The 19,536-nt window shown below is 40.6% G+C and overlaps 1 pseudogene; it reads right to left on the reverse strand.

Annotated features, from left to right (window-relative positions):
- Positions 1-3,663: 3,663 nt before the first annotated feature.
- LOC118009035 lies at positions 3,664-19,303 on the reverse strand (annotated as a pseudogene).
- Between the last annotated feature and the right edge of the window lie 233 nt (positions 19,304-19,536).

The raw sequence follows: 19,536 nt of genomic DNA on the forward strand, positions 1-19,536 counted from the left end.
CTATTACAGTTTCCATTAGGACTATATTTTTGACTGGAGAATATTTCCTGCAACAGAGGCTAAATTATTAAATTCGTGATCAAAGTCAATTGGGTATCACAAATAATATCCATAACTTAGAGAAAGTATGTGTCAAAGATGAGATTCTCACGACAGAAGAGTAGACATTGTATGCTGAGTAGAAAGGCCATTCTGGGGGTGTCTGGGTGGTGCAGTCAGTTAAGCATCTAACTCGTTTTGGCTCAGGTCGTGATCTCAGGGTTGTGAGACTGAGTCCCCTTGGGACTCTCTCTCTGCCCCTCCCCCTGCACGTGCATGCACATGTGTGCGCTCTCCTTCTCTAAATAAATAAATTTTAGAAAGAGAGAGAGAGAGAGAGAAGCCATTCTAGATCTTTTCAGGATAAATCTGTCTGTAAGAAAATGTAGGTCACCACTACTGTGGTTCATTTGCAGCAGTGAACGTCTGAGTAAAAAGACTTTGACCTATAGTGCCTTTTCCAGTTTAGTGCTATGAAAAAAGCAACTCCCATGGTCTAGAAAATGTTCTTCTACTTTTTTTTTTTAAAGATTTTATTTATTTATTCATGACAGACAGAGAGAGAGAGAGAGAGGCAGAGGGAGAAGCAGGCTCCCCGCCGAGCAGGGAGCCCGATGTGGGACTCGATCCCAGGACCCTGAGATCATGACCTGAGCCGAAGGCAGATGCTTAACCATCTGAGCCACCCAGGTGCCCTTCTTCTACTTTTGATAGTAAATTTTAAAATGTTTGTCTACAGAAGTTTATATTGTACAACTGGAAGCATGGAGCCTTGATTACTAGATGGGTTCCCAGGGTGGCATGCACAGAGAACAGCTTTCCACTGTTTAGAGTAAGAGTATGGGTTTGCTAATGTTAGATTGTAAATCAGTGCTTTTTTTTTTATCTGAAAAACTGGAATAAAAATATTTTGGAGATACAGTTTTTTTTTTAATATACAATGAATTGTAAAATCTAGTATTTAGGAGAAATAACCTTTAAAAATAGGACAGTTTGGAATGAAAGTATAATTTGAGTAAGCCTGTTAATTTCTACACACCTATGAATATAGACCATGATATTATTCTGAGTGCCTAGAAGGCAGGGACATCTCTTATTCTTTTTTATCTTCTCCCTCCTACCACACCTAGTCAACAATGGACGGTCTTTGGAGACATCCACCCAAATGATAATGGACAAGCCTCTGCTTGAACATGTTTCAACACAGTAAATCCCCACCACAACAGTCAGACCATTCGGGTTTGGAGGGTTTAGGCAGAAACTCATTCTTCTCTTGAGTGACCATGAACTTCCTCTAACCTTCCCCTGCCGGGTCTGTCCTCTGAAGCCTCACAGAACAAATCTGATCCTTCTTCCCTGTCAAAAGCCCTTTTGACCTCTGAAGGCAAATACAATGACACAAAATTTAAATTGTAGTGTGGCAAGCACCACACCGTAAAGTCAGACACTGACTTCTCCCTTTGAGGACCTAGATTTTGAAAAGGTTTGTTTTATGGGTTACCCCTTTACTCACTTGAATCAAATTAACCTTGTAGTCAGTAAAATCCCTATGTCTTTTTCACCTGCTCTTAAACATCTCCACCATGTCAAGTAGTTAGATTTTGAAATTTGCATTTATCCCTGTTAAATATCTTGTTTTATGTCATCTATCATTTTGGCTTATCAGAATCTTCCTGGATTCTTATTATGTTATCTAATATCACTGCTGATCCTCCAAAGCTCTTTTATGTCACTTCCAGCCTCATTTCTCATTGCTCCCACTGTTATATACCCTTCATATATACAATCAGAATTTTAATTCTTGGAACAGACCATGCTTTATCTCAATTTGAGTCATTGAACTTACTGTTTTGTAATACTTTCCCTCTTTTTCCATCAGCTAACTTATTCTTCAAGGCTCAACCAAGATGTCACATTTTCTAGAACTTCTCCTATTACTGGGTGAGATGGTTCACCTCTGAGTTCCCTTAGTACTCAGTGTTTATGGTTAAATCCTAGCACTCACCAAGCTATATTATGATGGTCTATGTTCTCTTTCTTTTTTAAAGTTTTTATTTATTTGAGAGAGAGAGAGAGAGAGAGCACAAGCAGTGGGGAAAGAGAAAGAGGGACAAGCAGACTTTCTGCTGAGCAGGGAGCCTGATTGGGGGCCCGATCCCAAGACCCTAAGATCATGACCTGAGCCGAAGGCAAACACTTAACCGACTGAGATACCCAGGCTCCCTAATAGTCTACATTCTTGACTTCTTTTACTCACTAATCTATGAGATTCCTGAATTCAGGAACATATTTTTTTTCAACAGTTTGTCTCCAGTACCTAACACAATGCATGGCATGTAGTAGGTTTTTAGTATATATTTCTTGAAAAAATAATTAAATAAGTCAAGTGGCCTCACCAAAGTAGTAATAAGCAATTGTATAGAACCAAGGATGTTACCCTATGATGTACCTCATTAAACTGTTCTCCCTCAATCCATAATCTGTTTTTCAGGCTATGGTCATCACCACAGTGAGTGATTTTCAGCACATATCTCTTACTTCTTCACGTCTGCAAGGACATCATAAAATATCATGAAACCCTGTCAAACGCCATCCTGAAATTCAGAAATATTACGCATGTGGCCTTCACCTGCCCTACCAGTCCCAGAAATGGAACATTTGTGTTGATCTTGAGCTATATTGGTATTTAATTACTGTATCCAGATTTTCACTTATCTTTCCCTGCATTGCTTATAGAATGTTTTAATCTCATCTCAGTTTTCTGTAGATTTTATATGTATTTTCAAAATATTTTTAGTAAATGTAGAATACTTGATTTTTTTTTACAAATATTAATTACATAATAGTATTTGAGGATCACTGATCCTTGTTTTTGACTCTACCTTACAACCCCATTTGTTAAAGTAAAACTAAAGTTTTATTTATAGCTTAAGGGAGTCTAGAGAAAGGGAATGAAACTTGATTAAGTTCATGTTTGTTAAGCACTTCCCTGCATTATTGCTTATTTTTCACAACACTGCAAAGTAGGTGTTATTAATCCTGGCTTCTTTGAGGAAAGGAAGTCAGGAAGCAAGGAAGGGCCAGGACTGGGAATGGAATTCAGTTAGGCTTGGTTCTAAAGCAGAGAACCTCTGTGCGAATCTGATTAAAGCCACAGCCCCTATCCTAGCAGATGGACACAAGCCACTCATCAGTTGGAGTTCTTGTTATAAGTTATAGAAGTGAATCTGATTTTGAAATAGGAAGGCTTCATGTTTTTAAGATATTGGTAGCTCACGGAATCACTGGGACAGCTGTAGAATCAGAAATGAGGTTTAGACAGCCAGGAAGAAACGCCCAAATCCACCCTATAGGAGAGTCTGCAGAGGAATCCACTGTTACCACTTTCTACTAAACGCTAGAAACTACAGTTCGCACTACTATTTCTGGAATTCAGTGCTGTTGGAACCACTTTGCCACCACATTTTTTTTTTTTTTCCCTTTTTGGCCTGGGTAAAGTGTGTTTGTTTTCTTCTCTGCGCGTGTGTGTGTTTAAGGAAAAGGAGACAAAGCGCGCGCCCTTCCAGCGCCCAACACCTGTGGGGCTCGGAGGGGGCGGAGCCAGGCCCCCCCCCCCCCCCCCGCCTACGAGAAGGTGTAGCAGTAGAAGGCAAGGGCATTGGCGGGGTAGTCAGTGCGGAGGAGGGGGCCCAGGTGCCCGCGGTGCCCTGCTCCTAGGCTGGCCCTGCCCAGGGCAGATCCGTGCTGTTCCTTCATCGAGGAGAAGGTGCGGAAGGAGTTCCGAGCCTGGCTCTTCCAGTGCCGGTCATCGCCGAAAGGAAACCATCCTTCTACAGCTCCCAGCTCCTCCACCCGGAGCTCGCAGGCAGGTCTGGGAGGCCAGTGTCTCCCAGGAACACCACCAGGTCAGTCTCAAGCAACAGGCGTCTGTCCAGCATCTCCCAGCCTTCTAGAAGGTGTAACTGGAGAGCGGAACTCCCTGCTGAGCACCTTCTGCGATTTTACAGCAAACCCCGGCAACCTGCATTTATCACATACAGGTGGGTGAGGATCCCTAGTCCGTCGGGCACTGGGAAATAGTTGAACATGGCCTGTTTGATGTAGGTATTGTCCTGAGGAGTTGCCTATAGGTTTCAGTGGAGTCAAACACAAGCGCCCCACAAACTTGGTTCTGTAGCGACAGCATCCATACCTGTTGACATCACAGACACGGACCCATGTGGGTCAGCGCCATGTGGACACGGCAACAAGGCCTGACTCAGAGGCCCCCAACCCTACTACTTTTAGAGTTGATATCTAATCATTGGAGTGCCAGGGAGAGCACATGGGCGGAGTAGAGGAGATCCTGTGACACTAGTAATTTAAAGGATATGCTTATTCATGTAAATGCAACTTTTTAATAGTCTAGGAGTTGAATTGTACTTCTGTCATTGACAATTGAAACCTGTGACTGAAATTCAAAAATAGCAATGTCCTATCTAAAAGTTTTGTGGGATATTTAAAAATATGGCATTTGAATTTATACATGAACTGAAAAACGAAGCAAGTCCTGTCATCTTTTGACAGGCATAATCATTCATCCTGTAATGCAAATAGTCACCTAATAGCGAGATGCTAATAGTGCCTTGGAGCAGGTGTTGCTAATTAGCTATTGGATTAGGCTGAATCGTATTCTCTTCTTTTACCTATGTATGATGTTTGTACAAAATGCAAATGTGAGCTGTAAGCGGAAATGTTTAAGTGTCAACGATAGCTCATGGATTGACCTTGAAACAGTGAGAATTTTGAATTGGGCAATGATCAAAGCTTAATTGTAGCTTAGAACTCAGTCAGGTTCCTGGTTTCTCTCCTGACGGTCAAGGTTTGCCCTCAAACAGGAAGTTAAGTTAATCTGGGCTCTGGCCAGGTGACTAGGTGAGAAGACAGAAGTCATTTCTTACTTGCTCTTCCTATCCACTTCTAGCAGTTGGACTGCTCTGGGAGAAGTGGTAGCAATTACTAGTATAATTAGGGATCATTCGTTTGTTTATTCAGCAAATACTTATTGAATGCCTACCATGTACCTGCACTCAGCAAGTGGTAGGAATAATATAACTATTTGTTGGATGAAAAATAATCATTTGAAAGTTTGAAAAGCCTTCCATAAATGATTTGCAAACTTTGGTTTTATTCGTAGTGAGGAAATTATTTCTGTTTGTGTGATTGAAGTATGGAAGAGAGAGTTTATTTTTACTCTCCTATGTTTTTCAGCCTCTTTTCAGTTGGGAGGGAGAAAAAACTAGTTCTGGCTAGTGAGCTATGAGTTTACTTCCAGGCTGATGTCGTGGAAAGCCCAGAGATGGAGGATGGAGGCTGTATGTTCTGGATGATGCAGAGGATGGAGAACTGTGTGGAGCAGAAGCTTTTGCTGACTCCTGCAGGACATGTCACATGAGTGAGAAAGACTTTCTTGTGCTAAGAGAATTGGAGAGCTTTTTCTTACTTTAGTAAAGGGTTTGGGGCTTGTATTTTTTTTTTTAATATTTTATTTATTTATTTGACAGAGAGAGACACAGCGAGAGAGGGAACAAAAGCAGGGGGAGTGAGAGAGAGAGAAGCAGGCTCCCCATGGAAAGAGGAGCCCAATGTGGGGCTCGATCCCAGGATGCCGGGATCATGACCTGAGCCTAAGGCAGACGCTTAACGACTGAGCCACCCAGGCACCCCTGGGGGTTGTATTTTAACACCATATTGCCTAGTCCGTCCCAACTATGTAAGCACTGTTGTGTATTTTCTATTCTAGAGGATTTTGTTGTTGTTGTGGTCTTGTCTATTATAACCATGGATTGTAGATAATTAACTGATCATTGCTAACAGATAGCTTGGATAAATTTTACTATCTTATATCACAGAATGTCAAGCAGCCTTTTAAAAGAATGTGCTAATATGGAATTAATTCTAAGATGTTGTTATGAGAAGAAAGGAAGGTACAGAAGAGTGTTCACAGCTTCAATTAGTATAAATAAGAGAGGATCTCTCTCTCTCTATTTATATATCTGCACACAGAAATGAACACATGTGGTCTTTTTATATACATAACATAAAATTTAACCATTTTAGGGGCGCCTGGGTGGCTCAGTTGGTTAAGCGACTGCCTTCGGCTCAGGTCATGATCCTGGAGTCCCTGGATCGAGTCCCGCATCGGGCTCCCTGCTTGGCAGGGAGTCTGCTTCTCCCTCTGACCCTCCCCCTCTCATGTGCTCTCTCTCTCATTAAAAAAAAAAAAAAAAAATTTAACCATTTTAAGTGTGCACTTTGGTGGTGTTATGTATATTCACATTATTGTGCAACCATCACCACCATCCATCTCCAGGACTTTTTCATCTTTTCACGTGGAAATCCACCGAACAATAACTCCCCATTTTCCCATTGTCCCAGCCCCTGGCAACTGCCATTTCACTTTCTGTCTCTATGAGTTTGACTCCTCTACGTACCTCATATATGTGGAGTCACATAGTATTTGTTCTTTTGCAACTGGCTTATTTCACTTGGCATAATGTCTTCAAGGTTCATCCGTGTTGTAGCAGGTGTCAGAATTTCCTTCCTTTTTAAGGCTGAATAAAACTTTCATTGTACATACATGTGACATTTTGTTTATCCATTCCTCTATTAATGAATACTTATGTTGCTTCCAGCTTTTGGCTATTGTGAATAATGCTGCTGTGAACACGGGAGTACAAATATCTGTTCAGGTCCCTGCTTTAGTTTTTTGAGGTATATACTCACAAGTGCACTTGCTGGATTACAGGATAGTTCTATGTTTAATTTCTTAAGAAACCTCCATGCTGTTTTCCATAGCAGCTGCACCATTTTATGTTCCCAGCCGGGCACAAGGGTTCCAATTTTTCCACATCATCACCAACACTTGTTCTTTCTGTTTCTTTGATGATAGCCATCCTAATGGGTGTAATGTAGCATCTCATCGTGGCTCTGGTTTGCGTTTCTCTAGATTATAAGTCTAGAAGATTTAAAAGTTATAAATGATGATAGGAAATCTTCCCTGAGTACTTTATTAAGCTCTAGGATAACTTAATTTTTGTTATTGTCTAAGTTATTTTTCTGAAGATAAACTGAACTAAGTACTTAGAGTTTAAAAAGGTACTTTTCCTTTTTCACCTTCTCCAGATGCAGAGTAAATGGCTAGTATTTGAATAATTTTCATTTGCAGTTTTGACCAACTAGCTTTTCACATTTTCCATAGCATTTTAGTGGTACTATCATGTAGTGGTTAAAAATATAATTTCTAGAACCAGGCTATTTGAGTTCAGAGCCTGGCTTTGCCACTTACTAGCTGTGTGATTTTCGACAAGTTACTTAACCTTTCCGTGCTTCAGTTTCTGCTTCTATAAAATGGAGATAATATTGGTACCTAACTCAGAGGGGTGTCGTGAATACTAAACAAACAAATAAATAAATGTAAATCATTTGGAACAATTCCTGGGACATAATAAATACTAAATGTATTGGTTATTATTATAGTTAAAATACCATGAATCATTTGGTAATAGTACAGCATATGTTTGTATGTATTTGGAAAATACATTGACAGTTATTTAAATCTCAAGCAAGGGATTCATTATGGCTTCTGGAGGAGAGTCTATGGCTTTGAATAGAAGGGTTTATCTGGTCTGTGTTAGTCAATAAAAAGTAGTTGAAAGTCACCTTTAGTACTTCTCTTAAAAGTAACTAATCTTTTGACACCATGGGGCCTTGAATCAATGGTTGCAGATCAATATTTTCTATATACAGTTATTGTTTCCTTTCACCTTACACACTGTGGCTGAAAATCAACACACTGTAGGCTGAGAAAATCAATGGGGTACATTTGTGGTTTAGGGAACACTGGATAGGAGACATATGTCCTTTTGGAAAACACATACAAAGGAAATTATGTAAGCACTTTCTCAGAGAACTCCTAAAATAATTACTGGATGAATTTGTGATCCAACAGGTTTCTCCTCAATTACGGAGAGAGCACACTGATTCATTTACCTTGCGGTAAACAGGCTATCCCAATCGTCCAAATAAAGACACCAAGATTGTCCCTGTTAAAATAATTGGCTCTGGTGGGCCCAAACTCAGAATTTACAAACTGCCTCTCATCTCTGGCCCATTTGGCCTTGATTTGCAGAGACAGTTGACTGCTTTGAAATAAATCTTATTTTCAGCCGTCTCAAGGAAACGTGTCTGGTTTGGAGCTTTCTGTGTTTTAGTGGAACCAGATGAGTTACTATCAAAGGCTAATTCACACTGTGAATGACATCTTTTTAACAACGTGCACTCCCTCTCAGGGAATTAAGAAAGAATTTCCTTGGTTTTAAAGTCAGGACCTCAAGAGTGTTGGTTGGCCTTTGTATTGGGAGTTAGCTCTGCAATAACAGCTTTCAAGAAATAAACACATTTGTGTGGTTTGGATGGGGAGTAGAATTTAATGCTGTGCCTTCTGAATCCCCAAATGCTGTTTACTGGATGAAGTCTGTGGCAAGATAGATATGCTATGAGATTTTCTCAAATGGATTACCACTTCTTTCAAATAGGAGAGAGTCAAAGAAGAAGAATTTGTATTTGCATTTTTTGGAAAGTATTAGAATATTCAAGATGGGCTGCTTATATTGTTACTTGCAAATTAGATTCACACAATTAGATAGAAACTCATCCCCCCCTTCATTGTGCAGTTATTTCAAGCTTTGTCACATTCTAGCTAAGACATTTGGCAACTCATTCATTCAATCATTTATTCATTGTGCAAATACACTGTGTGCTGACAGGAAACTAGGTGTTGGAGATACGGTAGTGAAAAAAACAAAATCTGATCCCCTGTGGGTCTTATAATTTAGTTGGGGAGAGTGGGTTGTTCTAATCTACTCAGGCTGCCATTGCAAAATACCACAGACTGGGTGGCTTAAAAAAAACAGATTTATTTTCTCACGGTTCTGGATGCTGGGAAGTTCAAGATCAAAGTATGGGCAGATTTGATTCCTGGTGAGGGTCCTCATTCTGGCTTGCTGATGGCCACTTTTCAGTGGTGTCCTCACATGGCGGAGAGAGAAAGAGAGGAAGCAAGCTCTCTGGTATCTCTTCTTATAAAAGCATTAATCCCGTCATGAGGTCCCACTGTCATAAACTCATCTAACCCTGATTACCTCCTAAAGACACTGTCTCCAAGTATCTTCATAAAGGGTTAGGGCTTCAACATATGAACCTTGGAGAGACATAAGTTAAGTCCATAGTAGGGATATAGAATACTAAATAAATTCATGCTAGGTTGGATGGTGATACACACAAAGGAGTGTTCTGATGGGGTTGCTGTTTCATATGAGGAGGTCAGGACAGGTCTTCGCCATAACATTGTAAACTCTTGACTTCACTCTGAGCAAAATAGAGTCATTATAGAATTCTGAGCAGTGGAGAGCTGCGATCTAATGTATATTTTAGGTGGATCTCTCTGCCTCTGTTGTATTGGGAATAGACTCTGGGTGGGTTAGGAGACCACTGCAGACATCCAGATGGGAGCTTGCACAGAATTACACAGGTAGAGATGATGACATGTAGACAGATTCTTGATCTACTTTGAGCATAGAGCTGGTAGGATTTGTTGATGCACTGGATTTGCAATGAGAGGAAGAGAAAAATCAAGGATGACTTTGTTGATATCAGCAACTGAAAACATAGAGTTGTTACTGAGATGGGGAAGCTGAGAGAAAAATTTTCTTGGGGGGAATCAAGAGTTTGCTTTGGGCAATTAGATAGGAGAGCAGAGACGTCAAGAGGACACTTGATTAGATAAGTCAAGAGTTTAGGGGCAGGCTCTGAGCTGGGATCTATATTTGGGAATCATCAATACAGAGATGTTATTTAAAGTCATGAGACAACAATCAACAAGTAGGTCCCAGGGCTGATCTCTGGGAGATGAAGATGAAGCATCATTTAACTGAGACTGAGAAGGAAAAAATAAGTAAAAGGTGATCGAAGGGAAAGTGTTATTTCACAATCTAAGGGAAGAAAGTATTTTGAAAAGAAGGAAGTAGCCAACTGTGTTAAATGTGCTAAAGGTTTTAGTGGAAGAGAAATAGGGAAATTCTGTGTACTTGTCTTTTGCCAAGTTGGCACCATGTAAAGCTGGAACTGCATTTCTCAGAATCTTCTTCCCTGTACGGTGAGAGTTGGGCAAGAGAGAAACTTGCATGGAGATTTGGAAGGCAGGAGCAAAAGCCATCATTCAGAGGAGTCTTGGTGGCCACAAACGGTGGCTTTGCAGGTTTCTCTAGAGCGCCCCCTGCCAGTTTTGATGGCCAGCTGCAACAGTTTCTTAGGCTTCTCTGTGAGCTCCAACTGCTTGTTTCTCCTCCACTGCTTTAGTTTAAGACAAGGTTGTTGGTGACTGTTTTCCTTCTCTGCAGACTTTAATTCCTATGTTAAACTCCTGATTTCTTTTTTCTTTTTTTTAAAGTTTATTTATTTATTTTTAATCTCTGTACCCAATGTGGGGCTCGAACTCACAACCCCAAGATCAAGAGTCGCAGGCCCTTCTGACTGAGCCAACAGGTGCCCCTAAACTCCTGATTTCTTTCTTTCTTCATTTTTTAAAAAAGATTTTATTTATTTGACAGAGAGAGAGAGAGAGAGAGTGCACAAGCAGGGGGAGCAGCAGAGGGAGAGGGAGAAGCAGGCTCCCGCTGAGCAGGGAACCTGATGCTGGGCTTGATCCCAGGATCCTGGGATTATGACCTGAGCTGAAGGCAGATGCTTAACTGACTGTGCCAGCTGGGTGCCCCTAAACTCCTGATTTCTTAATACTTGCAGTGACTCTGTTCTCTGACCAAATCCAGACTGGTATATCCTGCTTGGATCTTTATGGAGTCACTTCAAATATCTTAGATACGTCTTAGGACTAATTAAAAAGGCAGTGAAGCCCCTGAAGTCTTTTTGTAAATTCCTCTTTTATGTTTCTCCCCAAATTCTGAAATGGGTCAAGGAAGAACATTAATTAAGTAAGCCTGAGGGCTACGTATACAACAAATTCTGGTAGAGGCAGCGGTCTCTCTACCCTGGAGAATTCACTCATTTCCCTTTTCTCTAGTGCACTGGACATATATGTCAGTAATACAGTATGCCCTAGATTTGACTGTGAGCGTCCCCTCACTGTTAAGTAAACCCACTGATTTCACAGAAGTTTCTCTTCTCATTAACATTGCATTTTTCTCTATCAAAAAATTAAAGCACAGCCAACTTACGAAATCTTCCTTCTGTTGTTCCAACAAAGTGCAAAATGTGGATTTCTTCCTTCCTCTTGTCTCCATAACAAAATTAAAGTCCCACAATATCTCCTTTATTTCATATTATTTTGTTCAGTCACAGTCAGAGAATTTTACTCAAAGACCTGGGAGGAGGTTGGTTACCTCTGGGTACTACGAGGTTCTCAGTCTTACATTAGATCTCTACTTGAGAACTCCAAAAAGGAATTTTTTCATATGCTACAGTTTTCTAAAGACTCAAAGGTCATGGACACACAAAAACTTTGCATCATCCCCACATTCACAGAATTGAAAAAATACAAACAAATCTGTAAACTAAACAAACTCAAGGGAACAGCTTATAATTTAAACATCTAGTTTCTTATTGGATCCCAAATAAAAGAAATGATCCAAGGATCTAATCATATTATATTCTAGACTCACATTCATCTTGTCAACCACAGACCATGATAGAAACTTAATATTTTTTGGGGAAGGAGGAAAAGAGAGGAAATGGTAAAGAAACAATGAGGAAAGTATTTCGGCCTCAACATGGCCATGGTACCTGTTAAACTGTGTTAACTGGCCAGGATACAGAGCCTGTGAACTTAAAATTCAACTGGAAGAGAGATCCACACAAATGGTCACCTGCTGTACATGGTATTCTGTATCTTGCTTCTTTAAAACTATAGCTTCTTTAAAACTATAACCTGGGTGGCTCACTTGATTAAGTATCTACCTTCTGCTCAGGTCATGATCCCAGGGTTCTGGGATCAAGTCCCACATTGGACTCCTTGCTCAGTTGGGAGTCTACTTCTCCCTCTCCCTCTGCTGCTCCCCTTGCTTGTGCTCTCTTGTTCTCTTTCTCTTTTTCTCTCAAATAAATAAAATCTTAAAAAAATAAAACTATAACTTGGGGATTATTTGTTATAGAGATGCATTATTCTTTTGACAGCTGTATAGTATTCCATTTTTTAAAAAATTTTATTTTATTATGTTATGTTAATCACCATACATTACATCATTAGTTTTTGATGTAGTGTTCCATGATTCATTGTTTGCGTATAACACCCAGTGCTCCATTCAGTACGTGCCCTCTTTAATACCCATCACCAGGCTAACCCATCCCTCACCCCCTCCCCTCTAGAATCCTCAGTTTGTTTCTCAGAGTCCATAGTCTCTCATGGTTCGTCTCCCTCTCCGATTTCCCCCCTTTATTTTTCCCTACCTACTATCTTCTTTTTTTTTTTAACATATAATGTATTATTTGTTTCAGAGGTACAGGTCTGTGATTCATCACTCTTACACAATTCATAGTGCTCACCATAGCACATACCCTCCCCAATGTCTATCACCCAGCCACCCCATCCCTCCCACCCGCCCCCCACTCCAGCAACCCTCAGTTTGTTTCCTGAGATTAAGAATTCCTCATATCAGTGAGATCATATGATACAAGTCTTTCTTTGATTGACTTACTTCGCTTAGTATAATACCCTCTAGTTCCATCCATGGTGTTGCAAATGGCAAGATTTCATTTTTTGATGGCTGCATAATATTCCATTGTATATATTAGTATTCCATTATTTATATGTGCCATCATTTTTTTATTTATTATTTTTATTATTTTTATTTTTTAAAGATTTTATTTATTTATTTGACAGAGAGAGACAGCGAGAGAGAGAACACAAGCAGGGGGAATGGGAGAGGGAGAAGCAGGCTTCCTGCGGAGCAGGGAGCCCGATGCGGGGCTCGATCCCAGGATGCTGGGATCATGACCTGAGCTGAAGGCAGACGCTTAATGACTGAGCCACCCAGGCGCCCCTGTGCCATCATTTTTTTAACCAGTCCCTTACCGAGTGACACTTAGATTATTTTAAAATCTTTTTCTATGAAATACAGTACACGACCTGTGTATCATCTAAGGTTCATTTAAAAAAAAAAACAAATTTTTTGTGTATTTCGAAGGGAATTCAATATAGGAAACTGGTTGGAAAGGTCTTAGAAGGGTTGGAAGAGCAAAAAGAAGACAACTGAGAGGGGCCCGGACAAAAGAGGAAGATGGCATGATCATCTGAGATGAGAAGCTGTAGTCCCTGGAGCAGGAATCTGCAGGGCTGCTGCACCATTGGAGATACTGTTGCTGCTAGTTGGTTCTGGACCTGCCGAAGCTGGGCACCTAGACCAGCCCCGAGAGAGCTGAAAAGGTGCTATCTATGGTACTGACCTCAGAATTCTGCCAGCCACCAGCTGCAGCCACCACACTGCCAGAGCCAGCAGCAGAATGTTGGTCTTTTTACCCCAACCTCTAATCACCCCCCAGAATCTCTTACTGGCAGAACCAAATGGGAAGCCAGCTAGCAAGGGAGGCTGGAAAATGGAGTTTGCATAGTCCCAGTCTCAGGAGTACAGAGCATAGCGGACATCGGGGGAGGGGGGTGTGTGGGGAAGAGGATGACTAGCAGAGTGAATGCCTTGGAATATTCACTACCCGTAAAGGTTCTTCCAGCTGTATTTTGCCTTTTATGAGGACATTGATAGGACAAGTGTGTCAAGTGGAATTGCCAAGCCAGTGGATACCCGTCTTTGAAAATTTGAAACATATAATCAAATTGCTGTCTCTAGAGTAATATTTGAGAGTGCCTATTTTTCCATACTCTTACCAAGTCTGTGTATCTGCCCATTGGTAGAACTAGTCCATCTCTAAATCCGCATCGGTTGTGCTCCAAAGCCTTTGTTCGCAGCAAACAGTGTGCTTATCACCCCTAAAAAATCATTCTTTTTTTATTTTTTATTTTTATTTTTTTAAGATTTTATTTATTTATTTGACAGAGGGAGACACAGCGAGAGAGGGAACACAAGCAGGGGGAGTGGGAGAGGGAGAAGCAGGCTCCCCACCGAGCAGGGAGCCCAATGTGGGGCTCGATCCCAGGACCCTGGGATCATGACCTGAGCCGAAGGCAGACGCTTAACGACTGAGCCACCCAGGTGCCCCTAAATCATTCTTTTTTTAAAAAAAATTATTTATTTATTTGAGAGAGAGCGAGTGAGCATGTTCATGTGTGAGCAAGCAGGGGAAGAGGCAGAGGGAGAGGGGAGAAGAGAATCCTTGAGCAGACTCCCCACTGAGTGCGGAGTGGGAGAGGGAGAAGCAGGCCTTCCGCAGAGCAGGGAGCCTGATGCGGGGCTCCATCCCGGGACTCTGAGATCGTGACCTGAGCTGAAATCACCGGCCGAAATCAAGAGTTGGCCACTCAACTGACTGAGCAACCTGGGTGCCCCCCTAAAAAATCATTCTTAGAGATACTTGAAATCCCCTTAATTAGAGACTTGTGGTTATAATATTAAATATACACCTGAAGGGTTAAGGTTGTCTATCACTCATCCACACAGCCCTATAAATTAGTTCAGCAGCTTGCTGTCATAGAGGGAGGCAGGAAGATTTCTAAGGTATTCGTAAACATTGTTAAAAGGTTCTGGGATAGGTTTCCAGTGTGCGAGTGTGGGAGGCAGCAGTTCTCACACCAATAAGCAATTTTCCGACACTGCTGAGTGTCCTACAATTCTGCTCAGTTCTGACACTATCTCCTCGCTCCCAACTCTTTCAGAGCCGGAGAGGAGGCTGGATGTCATCTAATCAAAACCCTTTATTATGTTCATGAAGAAAGAGGTCTGGAGAGGTGGTCAGAGACAAAGCAGAAGTGGGAGCAGAATCACAGACCTGTATCTCTGAAACAAATAATACATTATATGTTAAAAAAAAGAAGATAGTAGGAAAGGAAAAATGAAGGAGGGAAATCGGAGGGGTAGACGAACCATGAGAGACGATGGACTCTGAAAAACAAACTGAGGGTTCTAGAGGGGAGGGGGATGGGAGGATGGGTTAGCCTGGTGATGGGTATTGAGGAGGGCACGTTCTGCATGGAGCACTGGGTCTTACATGCAAACAATGAATCATGGAACACTACATCAAAAACTAATGATGTAATGTATGGTGATTAACATAACATAATAAAAAAAAAGAAAAAGAAAAAAGAAAAAAAAAGAAAAAAAAGAAGCGGGAGCAGAACAGGCTAGAGAGGACTGGACTCCCTGTAGATAGATAGAGCATGCGCCATGCTTCGGGAACCAACACATCATATGTTGGTGGGGGGATGAAATATGTAACAAAAGATATTTATGACTCATTATGGGAAAAATAAGGACTCTGTTGGATTTAGGTTATGACTTAGTATTGTTTTAATTTTTTTTTTTAAAGATTTTATTTATTTATTTGACAGAGAGAGACACAGTAAGAAAGGGAACATAAGCAGGGGGAGTGGGAGAGGGAGAAGCAGACTCCCTGCTGAGCAGGGAGCCCGATGCGGGGCTCGATCCCAGGACCCTGGGATCGTGACCTGAGCCGAAGGCAGACGCTTAACGACTGAGCCACCCAGGCGCCCCTGTATTGTTTTAATTTTTAATTACATACTGGTAAGGGGGTACCATTCGTTATTTCTGGCCTCTGTAGGTCCTGTTTCAGCCTGAAATATAGGTCTCTTGAGTCCTAGTTTCTTCTCCTCCTCAACATGCTCTCTCTGAGCACTGCCAGGCATTACATGTACCAGAAACAATGATGTTTCCTGTACTTCGGTGTTTATTTTGATTATAAATGAAATGAAACTGAAATACATGTATCATCTAGAATTTATTTAAAAGAAAATATCAGAATTCTTTAAAAAAATTCAGCAGGACTAAACACTTCATACAAGTCAAATATAAAAATTATAAACCTAGAAAACCTCAAGTAAAATATAAAATTATGAAATAAATAGGCATATATTATAAACTATTATTAACCAGAGAAATATATAAAATAATGCTTTACTGAAATGGTCTCTTTATAAGACCAAAAATTTAAATTAGTTATAACATGTAAAATCAAAAAGCTGATATAATTTAAGAAGGATCAACATGGGGGCGCTTGGGTAGCTCAGTCAGTTAAGGGTCCGACTTTGGATTTCGGCTCAGGTCATGATCTTAGGGTCTTGGGACTGAGCTCTGTGTTGGGCTCCATGCTCAGCGGGGAGTCTGCTTGAGATTCTCTCTCTCCCTCTCCCTCTGTCCCTTCCCCTGCTTGTGCTCTCTCTCTCAAATAAATCTTTAAAAAAAAGAACCAACTTAAAAAAAAATGAGGTCAATGGTAACACCATTCAGCTGCAAGCACATTTTTGTACAACTTTTTCCAGCTACTGACAAAAGTCTGACTCTATACATGTGAAGAAGTGCAGAAGCAAGCTAAATGCCAACTCCAGATGTTGACTTTTGACCCATTTATCTTCAAATAACCTCATCCCTTTAAGGAGTAGTTTTTGAAAATTTTTGTACTTTTTTTTTTTTTTTACAGTAACAATTTCCTTATTATGGTAAGCTGTACTATTTGTTTTGAAGAAAGCATTTCGGGTATGTCTTTGACTTTCTTAGTTTCATCATGTAGAGAGTGATAGTGAGGGATCTTTGCCAATTTCAATACGACATATTCATATTTCACTTGTTCAGAAAGTCTTTGAATTTCAATTAAGACTTATCCTCTCAGTGAACACTTTACCTTTGCTTATTGTGTCCTTTATGAGCATGGCTTTGCCTAGACATAAAAGAAGGAACACAGATTCGTTTTGTGGTATACATTAAACAATGCAGTCATTGATTTTTGAATACATATAAAGAATTCAGAGTTCATATTTTTTCAAATACTAAAACAACAGTATCATCCAGAACTAAATATGTATCTCAGCACTTAAAAGAAACGTAGTATCGCAGAATACTGGAAATGGGGTCAGAAACACTAAGTATCAATGCCATTTTTAAATTATTTTTTATTTTATTATTTTATTATTTATTTTTTATTGGACAGAGAGAGACACAGCGAGAGAGGGAACACAAGCAGAGGGAGTGGAGGAGGGAGAAGCAGGCTCCCCGTGGAGCAGGGAGCCTGATGTGGGGCCCGATCCCAGGACCCTGGGATCATGACCTGAGCTGAAGGCAGACGCTTAACAACTGAGCCACCCAGGCGCCCCTCAATGCCATTTTTTGATCCTTTTCTTTTTCCTTTTTACCCTCTGCTTCCTAGGCTTGCAATTCAGGTTTGTAAAATAACACCGTGGTGTAGCTGGCATTGTGAGTTATGCAGACTCTCATGAGCTGGCTTGGGAACTTAACCACTTTTTATTGCTTTGAGGGAGCACTTTCTTACTTTCAAGCAAGTGCCTTAAAAATGGACTTTTGCAATGGAGCATGCTTGTTAGTTGATGTGGGATGAAGTTAATTTTATACATAGGTCTTATCTGTATTACAACAAGAAAAGTTTGACAGAGACTTAATTAGTAAACAAGGATGAGACACTAAGTCTTCACACCTAAATTGATAGCCCTATTGGAAGCTTATTTGAGTGGATGCATTCTGTGAAGTGATGGTGCTATTTTATAAAACTCATATAGCAAGCTAAAACATTTGTCCAACTTAATGTTGCATAAACATGACCTCAGTCATAAATAAACTTCTGTGCAGTTAAAAATTGCACTTACAAGGGATGTTATTCCCTAGTCACATCCCTGTTGGTCTATCTTTCCTGAAGTTTCTTGAGTGTTAAGGTGGATTGTATGAAATTATTTTAGGTGAAAATAGTCAAGTAGCAGCAATTTCTTATAGCTCAATCTATTATTTGTTTCATGAATATTGCTATTTCTAACATTCTTATTTTCTCCCAATATTTTGGAGACTATTTGTAATGAAAAAACAAGTATATTTTATCTCTTGATATCACTCCTACCTCAAGTTATAGGAATAAAAGCATCTAATTAATAACAGTCAACTGCAGTCAGATGTTGGGAGGAGGGGCCAGAGGGAGCTGCCTCTGGGCATCTCTGTCTAGATCTCTACAATGGTACCAATCCAGAATTTTTGGGATGGCTGTATGGTAGGTAAGGGTTCGGACACTTTTGGGGTGCCTTTGACATCCTGTTTACCACTTTCTTTCTGGTCATGACACACAAGCCCCAAATCATCCAAGTGAGAAAGCCAATATCTAGTCCTGAATGGGCTTATTCATTCATAGTTCAAAGCATCCCAGTGCCCCACTGTCAGCTCTGAAAATAGGCTTTATTAAAATAGAATGACATAAGGACACCAGTTCAGATAGATCAGTAAATTTGGTGCAAAGTTTAAACATTTTTAGGGAAGCAAGACTACTTTTGAATCAATTTCCTTAAATTCTGATATGTTGCTTTAAAGATATTTATTTTCACCACTCAAAAAGTACTGTTTCTTTTATAACATTGTTTGAATATGTTTTCCTCTTTAATAGTTTCCTTTGTATTTGTGTAATTATCAGCTGTGTGTATGGCATTCATCGGATGGCACTTAAAATGAATACAAAGGAAAGTATTGTAATTAAGGTTGGATGCTTTATTAAAAACTGCATGTCCTATGAAGTGCATGGAAATTAAAATTTTATATTAAATTATTATAATTTATATAAAAATAAATTAAAATATTGTAAACTAGGTTTTAAACTTCAACCTTCATTTTTGTCCGAGACTCACACCTAGAATACCAGACAAAAATAAAAAATAAGAAAACTCATACTGCAACAGACACATTTCCTGTCTTCCTTTATATGAAAGAAAATTGCATTAAAAAATGTAGTTGCAGCCCCTTCGGAAGGAGCCCCGTGAGGACACAGTCGCAATTCCTCCGCAGCTCCGACTCTGCCCCGGAAGGACAGCAGATGGCGCTGCGCTTCCCCTTTTGTCTGCCTTCCGTGGTGGGACGGGAAACCAACTTTGGCAGAACTGAGCCGAAGATCGTCAACAGCGTATTCACAATGGGGTGAGCCACTGAAGCTACGCGTTCAGCATCAGAATTTACCTCACTTCACACCGATCTGTGCTCTGGAGGTCATAGTTTTTGTTGTCCTCGATCGGGGGGGCCTCGTGTACTGGATTAACGGGGCTCATTGCCGCTAAGGGAAGGAAGGCGCTGCCTGTCGGGGAAAGGACGGGATTGCAGCTGCGGCCGAACTCACTCCTTCTCAGCAGCGTCCAACAAACACCAAGAAAAGGACGTTCTCTTCTTCCTCATAACCCCCCTTTGTGCTTATTAAGGGTCCCTTGGGGCTCAGTGGGGGACTGCAACAAAAATCTGTGACTTGGAACTTTGGGAGATTTGTGATGAAGAAGGTGAACCGCAG

The sequence above is a fragment of the Mirounga leonina genome, unplaced genomic scaffold, assembly GCF_011800145.1.
Source record: "Mirounga leonina isolate KUSES-001 unplaced genomic scaffold, KU_Mleo_1.0 Mir_126, whole genome shotgun sequence".
Classification (NCBI taxonomy): domain Eukaryota; kingdom Metazoa; phylum Chordata; class Mammalia; order Carnivora; family Phocidae; genus Mirounga; species Mirounga leonina.